Source organism: Aulonocara stuartgranti, assembly GCF_965226115.1.
Source record: "Aulonocara stuartgranti genome assembly, chromosome: 17".
In the NCBI taxonomy this organism is placed as follows: Eukaryota; Metazoa; Chordata; class Actinopteri; order Cichliformes; family Cichlidae; genus Aulonocara; species Aulonocara stuartgranti.
Genome location: NC_138953.1, coordinates 32,850,322 through 32,859,260, shown reverse-complemented (window position 1 = coordinate 32,859,260; position 8,939 = coordinate 32,850,322). Strand labels below are relative to the sequence as shown.

Here is an 8,939-nt window from a genome sequence, read left to right as displayed (position 1 = left end):
GGAAATGCCGTAAAATCAATGTTAACACGTTTATTCCCCTGCATCCAATGCTGGGTCGAGCTTGTAGGGAGAACTTCCCCTTGGAACCTGCTTTGAGGCCATTGCTTATTAAAGCCATTTCAGTTTTAAATTTCTGTTGTTGTGCATGCTGAATAACAGCTTGTTCTGCTTTGGCCAAATCTTCTTGAGTCAGATTTTCCCATTCTTGTTTCCATTTCTTTCTTTTGACTTTCCAGATCATTTTCATTCAGATCTGCAACAACAAACTCTTTCCTCTTTTGTCCCAGCAACACCAAGGTCTCTTTCAGCTTTAAAACCAGGCTACTGAGATTTGAAGTTTTGTCCAAGATGAGAAGTAATGAATCAGACAGTTTGTAGCATCTTGTGATTCCTTCACAAAAAATGCTCACTGTCAGGTCCTTTGTGACCTCTGGGTCATTTGTAGGAATTGCACTGTGATCCACATCCATTTTAGGCCATTCCTCTGACTTCTGGCCTATTTATTCATCTCCTACATTTGAGAAAATCCTCAGCTTTCATGCCTCTGGATGCATCGTCTGCATGGTTCTCCTTAGAGGAAACATATCTCCACTTATTCACATCTGTTGCTTCTTGAACAACATAAATTCTATTTGCAGCTAAGGTATTAAATCTTCTGGCTTCCTTGGAGAAGTATTTCAGTACTGTTGTGCTATCAGTTCAAAAAACAGATTTTTCAAACTTTTCCTGCAACTCTTTTTGCAGAAGTTAGTTCACTCAAACTGCAAGAACTGAAGCTGTCAATTCCAGCCTGGAAATTGTAGTTTGCTTAAAAGAAGCAACTCTAGCTTTTCCCAGGTTAAAGGCAGCATTTGAGATGTTATTCTTTTCCAGTTTTAAATATGACACTATCCCATAACCATCTGGACTTGCATCAGAAAAATGATGAAGTTGTGCTTTATCTGGTCTTCCAGTGGAACTTGGTTTAAGAAAGCATTCCACTGAATCAGCTGGAGCTCCTCCACCCAATCACGCCCCCGCTTAGAGGGAGAGTGGGGAATAACTTCGTCCCACTTCAAATTTTGTCAACAAAAGTTCTTGTAGCAACAGTTTAGCTGGCATACTGAAAGCAGACAAAATTCCCAAAGGATCATGCAGTGAGCCGATCACAGACAAAATGCCCCTTCTACTTGGTGGACGATCCTGCGGAGAGTTTCTGAACTTGAACTAACCCAGTGCTCTCTCAATTGGAAATTGATCCAAATCCAGACCCTTGATTTCCTTTGCTCTTCTTTCCTTTGGGATTGAGATGTGCACTGTGTGACTGTTGCTGATCCATTTTGAAAGCTCCTCCTTTAATGCAGATATCAGCCTCTGCAGCATGCGCACTGCCTCTTCTTGTGAAGCAACAGATTTTAAACAGTCATCCACATAAATGTTCCTTCTCACAGTATCCATCCGTAGTGTGGTTATTTTAAATATAAGAGAAAGAGAAAACTCTAAGAATATAATAATTATAATTAACAATAATTAATATAGCCAATACCGCCACCAAGAGATACCAGCTTTTGAAGCTGGACAGCACAGCCCTGTTTTAAATACAGTCAGAACAACAACACCGGGCTGCTTGTCAACAATTTAGACGTGGATGCAAGATGACATGGAGCATGTTATAGTTTCCTTTTTAATATGATGGACTGAACACAGGCGGTATCTGCTTTTGTCTATGCAAAGGTGAATCTATTTCTATCTGTCTCTACTGTTTCAAGATTTAACTGAAGTGTGCTCAACTGTAACTGTCAGGATATGTTTATCCCAGCTCTCATAGGGCAATGAAATTAAACTGACTTATGAAATGTTCTTTGATTAGGTACACATTGTGAAGTTCATCATTTTCTTACAAATAAAACTATAATGACAAACTCACATGCATAAGATGAGAGCACACTGTTGTTATTGACTCATCATTATTCTCAGCTGTCAGACCATCTACAAGACTAGATAATGTTTGACAACCGGGAACCACTTTCTCTTCAGAGCGGGACCACGGCAGCCTTGTCCCGGGTGGACGAGGAGAAGCCTCCCATCATCCTGTAAGCAGACCGATATGGGCCAAAACCATCATCCGGGGAGCTGTCCTGGCTAATAGCCCTCCCCCAACACGACTGCACCCAGTAAACAACAGTGGAGATACACTACTCCAAAATTAGGCAGAGGTGCACCTCTGTCCTTATGATCACATGCATTGTCTCCCATTGTCACCACATTACACAACCTATCAGATACCTCACTTCTACACATTCCTTCTCATCATATCTGGGGCCTCCTCCATTGCTCTGCAGCTTCCCTTTAAATAGGTCCCGTGACCAGCTGATAGCCCACCTCAGGACACACCCACACCTCAGCAGGTGATTGTTATTAGGCAATTTGTAGGAGTCCTTTAAACCAGTCCTTTATGCTTTCATTGCTCTCAGGCACCATAGTACTTTGGAACATAGTTCTGACAAATGCAGGCAGAGGTTCACCTCTGGAGCCTGAGAGCAATGAGAACATAAAACGCATGCACACAAGAAGGAGACGGGTGGTGGTTTAAAGGACTCCTTCAAAAAGCTACTTGTTGAGGCAAAGGTAAGCAAGATCAAACTCCTCTGTGGAGTTTACTGAAGGACACAGATCCAGATGTACAAATAAGATTTGTGAAATGGTGACTGTGATGCATACATTTCTCTATAAGAGGCACAGCTATAATCCAAAGAATGATCAGGAAGGGGTCTTATGCAAACCTGAAATGAAAGATGAGTGAAATGTCCTGTGGTATTTTTTTTAACTGGCATGATGGACAGATTTTGCAAACAGGCCAAGACTTCCTGTGGTGGTGGAGGACCTCCCTCTGGCTGAACGCAGTGACTGGTGTGAGGGTCAAAGCCCAGAGCTTTGAACACTTCCGAGCTACAACATAACAGAAACCAAAAGATTTCAGGGGGTCAGCAGAATGAACAAAAAACAAGCTACACTTCACCAAAGTGTGGTTTTTGTCCTGGCAAATTAGTTCATGTCACCAAGCATGGACTTTTTAATAACTGGGCTGGATTATTTTGTAATTTGTCAATTTCTTCCTCCACAATTAGAAAGATTTGGCTGTTATTTGCATTTTTGTTTTTTGTTGTTGTTTGTTTTTTCTTTTTCTTTTTTTACAGCCATCATCATTATTAGAATCAATGTAGTTTATTAATCCCCGGGGAAATTATGTAAGAGACTTTACTCACTTTAAGTTTTTTTCCCCAATACTACAGTGTTACAGCGGAATGCGACCACTTTTGAATTGATGGCGACATAGTTATTTAACTAAATCACAGCATATGTGCTGGTAAGTAATCCTAATTTGGTATCTGTAGTATAATCACCAGTGGAATCACAACACTCCAATAACAAAAACAACCACCTTAGATGATACAAATGAGAAAACATCCTCTCAAACACAGTCCATGCTTCCTGGTGAGAGTCTTCGTTCTTGTCGTCATCCCTCATGACGACATCACAGGTGGATTCTCCCTCTGTAGGAAGATTTGGCTGTTAAACAATTTGAAAAATACATTTAAAAAAAATTTGCTAATTAGAAAATACATACTTGTCTCTGGGTAATGTTTAGCTCATTATCAGACTTCTTAAGACCATAAAAATACATACCTTCCTGAGTACAGGCACAATATACATGACACAAAGAGACACAACAACCATAGTACATCATTAACTATTCATGTGGCTGCAAACAGTCATAACGTAAACATAAATCAATTGAATTAGGTCTTCAAATGTGCTCACTTGACATTGCAGGCTCATCAAAATGGCGAGAGATCGCTTTTGGAACCTGTGTTGATCTTATATTAAAAGCCTCCAGAAGCTCTAAGACTCCTTCAACGGCCACTGAGACAGCTCCACGGTCTGTCTCACTCACTGTTTTACCTGAGAACGAACACACACACAAAAAAAAACTGACTTATGGTTGTGTAATGTGGTGACAGTAGGAGACAATGCATGTGATCATAAGGACAGCGGTGCACCTCTGCCTAATTTTGCAGGGTTGCTGTATTACTGTTACAGTCAGGTGTGCCTTATAAACTTTAAACTGTCCATAAACATACATATAAACAGGAAAAAGAACTGGTGTGAATTTGAAAATAGAATACGAGCACAAAGTGACAAAGGTCCTACGCCTACTGCTTACATTATAACATAATATTGACACAGCAATGCCCTTGACAAGTTTACAATGTATATTATGGTGACTTTAATTTCTTGAGAAAGTGTTAGGTGTTAGTGCCACCTAGTGTCTGTGCAATGAAGTCAAGTAATGACAAAATGCTTCCTTTAATTGACAAACTGAAAAGAAGACAATTCTGTTGTAATGGATAGAAAGGTTTACCTGTTGCTGTTGTTTATAAGGGTGACATTTATTTATCAAGTCAACAATTTGCCCAACAGCCTGTCAGTCAGCTCTTATATCAGCTAATGGAGATTTAAGTAAGTAAGTGAAATTATATTTGTATAGAACCTTTCGAGATAAAAATCACAAAGTGCTTTAGAAAAGATAAAACAAAACTGAACCAAAAGCAAGTTTTAAAAAAAATGAGTTTTTAGCTGTTTTATAAAAGAGACCACTGAGTCCACAGATCTCAAACTCAAAGAGGGAGAGTGTCAGGGTCTGGGGCCACAGTTACAAAAGCTCTGTCACCTTTCGTTTTCAGCTTAGTTTTATGGACAACCTGCAAGAACTGATCACATGACCCCAGGGACCTGCTAGGGATGTACGGATGTAAACTATCTCTGATGTTGATTTTGGCGCTTGTCCATGCAGAGCCCCGAATGTCAAAGTCATAATCTTAAAGTGGACTCTGAATTTAATGGGGAGCTAGTACAGCTGCATCAGCAGGTGCGTGACATGCGAGTAGTTAGAAGACTTGGTCAGAGACCTTGCAGCAGCATTCTGAACAACCCAGCAGATGTTCCAAGGGGGCCTTACATAAACAAGTGAACAAACAATTACAATAGTGCAAATGAGATGAAACAAATGCATGTGTAACAATTTCCAATTCAGAGCATAATACAATGGGACTCAGTTTAGCAATATTTCTCAAGTGATAAAAACAAGAGCGAACCAGAGAAACAGGAGCATAATGGAGACATTAACTGTCTTTAATTTGTTTCTGCCGTCATAAGTTTCCACTCACTGATGCTCTCTGCGTCCTGCTGCATGGACTGGCCCCACAGGAGAGGTTCCTGGCTCCTCAAGCAGTTGTAGATGTAGGAGATGGCTGGAGTTGCCAGGTGGGTCACAGAACCTGACAGGCTTCTCCTTCTTTTAAGGGAGTTCATCTCCTGAAGCCCCATCCAGGGAATGACGATCACCGGGAAGCCCAGACCTAACAGAACATGAAGTAAACACAGAATAAGAAGGTAGTACTGATTAGAGTTAATCCATAACAATATATTCTTTAAACATGGAAGTGGCATTACCTTTTCTTAATTACAATTTTCTGATCAGGTCTCTTCTAACTGTATTGATCCTGGAATGAAAATTTTTTTTGGGTGCAATTGCATGATCATGAAGCCTGCTATGAAAGCTAAATCCCCCCTTACAGTCCCAGCATGTTACTTTAGGGAACGTTAAAATGTAATATGCTGTTCTATGGAGGTAGAAATACATTTTCAAGATAAAAGGCTAAATACATTGTTTGAAGATAACTTAAGCGTTTCACTCATGACTGAAAAATTACAACTCTAGCAAAATGCCTTAACAACATTAAATGTTAGAAATCATTCTACAAAACACGGTTAATATTAGTTACGTCTTTAATAGCAGATTATAGAGTAAAACACCTCCAAGGCATGTCGCTAAAATCACATCTACAACCCCAGCAGTCTAAATATGTGACATACCAATACTCAAATGCATGCCCTGAGTTTCTGATGGCTTATTAATCTTTGCATTTATCAGCAAACTGACATGATGACAGTGTTTTAATACCATTTTAACATATTTCATGTGAAATAAATGAGTCCTATGGAGACAAAACCAAAACACTTTTTTTTTTTAACAACAAATTGAAATTCCTGGAAACTGAGAATAAAATAGAAAAATCTTATTGAATCTGTATCTGACCTCACAGGATGTGAGGATTTGTGACATCCAGTACAAATAGTAACTTTAGTAACTTGATACTGCTAGAAAACACATTCATGCCGGTTAGACGACAGATCTGGGACGCATAAGCCAAACCACAATCGGGCCAGATGTGGCATGCCATCACATAAACAGTGCCATCATTGCCAGACCTGGCCCACATCTGGTTGACATACCCCTTACCATGCCAGTCAGCCAGCAGTGTCTGGCTTCACACTAGAGCCGGGCCAGACCTGTCTGTTACGTGGGATTGTCTATAAAAACAGAATACTGTCACCTTGGACTGAAAATATGCAGTTTGCATTTTCACTTGTTCTTCTGGCAGTTGCAAACTTAAAAGGGATTCTTGCAAATCTGGTAAAAAAAACAAAAACCATAAGCCCACCCCAGTGCATGCTGGTCCTATACCAGTCCCTTTACTTAAAGTTAATGACCTTGCAGTTCTTCCTGGCTGACTTACAAAGATAAATAACAAAACAAAGAATTAAGCAATTATTAACCTACAAATAAAACGTGTAAATATCCCAAAATAGGTGAACCAAGAAAAAATTGTGACAGTGTGTGACAGTATGCAGTTGGAGTGATTTTTAGAGAGTATCGTCTTGTTGATGGTTATCATTCTATTGTTCTTAGGACTGGCTTCCCACCCTGAGGTATCACCGAGTTGACTTTAAAATGTGGAGTTTCTGTGGGGGGTTTTTTTGGGGGGGTTTTTTGTGTGTTTGTTTAGTTTAATCCAAAATGTGTTTTAGAAGACACAGTATTGTTTGTAATAATATTTTTAATATTACTTTGTTTTTGTTGTGCTGCTAGTTGAAGAGCTGAAGAAGGAATACCTGAGGCTTTTGCCGCTGACGGAAAGCAGCAAAGAGTTGCTCGACGATTTACAGACAGATGTAAGAAACCTCGTAGTTTGAGGTTGCGAGTCAGGATGTCCATGTTTTTGCAATCACACTGAAACATACCTCTGTTAATACCTGTAGCCAATTTGAGGTAATTAGGAAGTGGTTGTTTTGCAGTTGTCGCTAAGTATTCTTATGTTCTCCTTTGACTTCCATCTCAGTTGGAGTGTTGTAGACTTCAGGGCTACCAGGACTGGAAGTCCAACATCCCAAAATCCTGCCTTTGTGCTAAAGAGTCCACTAATCTGTGTGTAAGTGTGAAAGCTAACATGCCTACACTGTGTTCTTCTGTAATAGAACCTGTTGATATAAGGCTGTCATTATTAGTAGTGTTCATTCATTATGGAGGACCAATTGATTTAAAAACACTTGAATGTTGAAATGTTGCTTCGAAGATGGGGACGAGTTCAGTGACCTCCTGTATCAGCTGCCAACTTCAAAACAATTTTAATGAGTCGAAACAAGGCAGAGTCGGCCTGGCATCACTTTGTGATTGAATGGCATCAAGTTGGCAATTACATGCAATCTGTTTTTGATAATACGGCAGTTAACTGGGATAAATTTGCAAATTTGCTCTCCACATACACCAAAATTATTCAGATTTTTTTAAAATTACAAATAAATTTTTAAACATTACTCTGGTCTCTGTTATCCCTGCTTGTCATTCTTTTTTTTCTTTTTTTTTTTCTTAAAATGATTATGTTTTCTAGGTGGAAACTCTTGGAAGCAGCTGGGAGGAAAATCAGACTGTTATGATTTATGAACAGGTATTAAAGACATTCTCATCAGTTTTTCCAGGAACCTTTGCAAACTCTATAAGCTGTTATGGTGTCATCTGATGCAACTGAGATGCAAATTGTTTGTTTCATCTTTAGAAAATATGTATCCTATTAAGCCTTTCCTGTTTCAGGGATGCCTTACGTACCTTGTTGAAATCCTCATGCATGGATTTAAGATTTTTTTTGGGCACGTTACTGGGATTTTTATTATTGTGGGTAAGTACAGTCGCAATCTACTAATTTAGCATAAAAGACCAGAAAAATGGAGTTTAAAGAAACCAGAGGCGAGCAAGTGTCTGTTTTCTTTGGCTTTTCTGCCCTCAGTCTCTTTCTAAAATTGCAAGAGGACTCAAAGCAAGTCAAGAAACAACAGAAGATGAACAGGAAGTAAAATAATCAATCTTTGTTTCACTTTCCTGTAGATGTAGTCCCTCGTGTTGTGTAGAGCCATCTTGTGCCAGCTGAATCGAAACAGAGACACCTCGGTAGTGAACTAAGGTGCAGAGGCAAAAGCAGGCAACTGCACCACCCTCACAGAGCCTCCAGACCACTTCCGATGTCTTTGCTAGTTCTGATGCTTCCAGCAGTGATGGCCATTATTTAAGCATGCTAAATAATAAATATATTTATGATAATTGGTTATATTGAATATATCATATCCTACAACTGCATTATGGACTGCTTTATTATGACTTTCTGAATTTCAACTCAGTTGATTGAGATTATTGATCTGGGATATCAACACTGAGTGAAAATGCACTGTTTAAAGCTAATATAACTAAACATATATCGAAAACAAACTGAATATCATGTGTGAATTGTTTTAATACTTGATGATTCGGTAGCTTTTAATTTTTTTTATACTGTGTAAAATTTGGTTTGTCGATGTTTTGTTGTTTTTTTTGTTTGTTTTTTTTTACTTTTTTTTTTTTTTTTTGTATTTCGAGTTTTACATTTCTACTTTGTGTTCATTTTTTAATACGATGTGTTTGTTATATACTGGTGTTTAGTATGAGGTGCCTTTTTTTTTTCACTGTGCTGTATCATTTAGGCCAGCTGCCAAAATTTACATTTAAAATGCATACAACTATCATTTAC

The 8,939-nt window shown here is 38.9% G+C and overlaps 1 long non-coding RNA gene across 2 annotated transcripts; it reads left to right on the top strand.

Annotated features, from left to right (window-relative positions):
* Nucleotides 1–2,472: 2,472 nt before the first annotated feature.
* Nucleotides 2,473–8,715, top strand: LOC309692676. Of its 2 annotated transcripts, XR_014272402.1 has the most exons (7): nucleotides 2,473–2,607; nucleotides 3,273–3,346; nucleotides 6,974–7,056; nucleotides 7,224–7,313; nucleotides 7,773–7,829; nucleotides 7,973–8,057; nucleotides 8,264–8,715. It is a non-coding gene; the product is annotated as an uncharacterized lncRNA (long non-coding RNA). The 2 variants fall into 2 exon arrangements; XR_014272403.1 differs by lacking the exons at nucleotides 2,473–2,607; nucleotides 3,273–3,346 and adding an exon at nucleotides 4,487–5,433.
* Nucleotides 8,716–8,939: the final 224 nt, after the last annotated feature.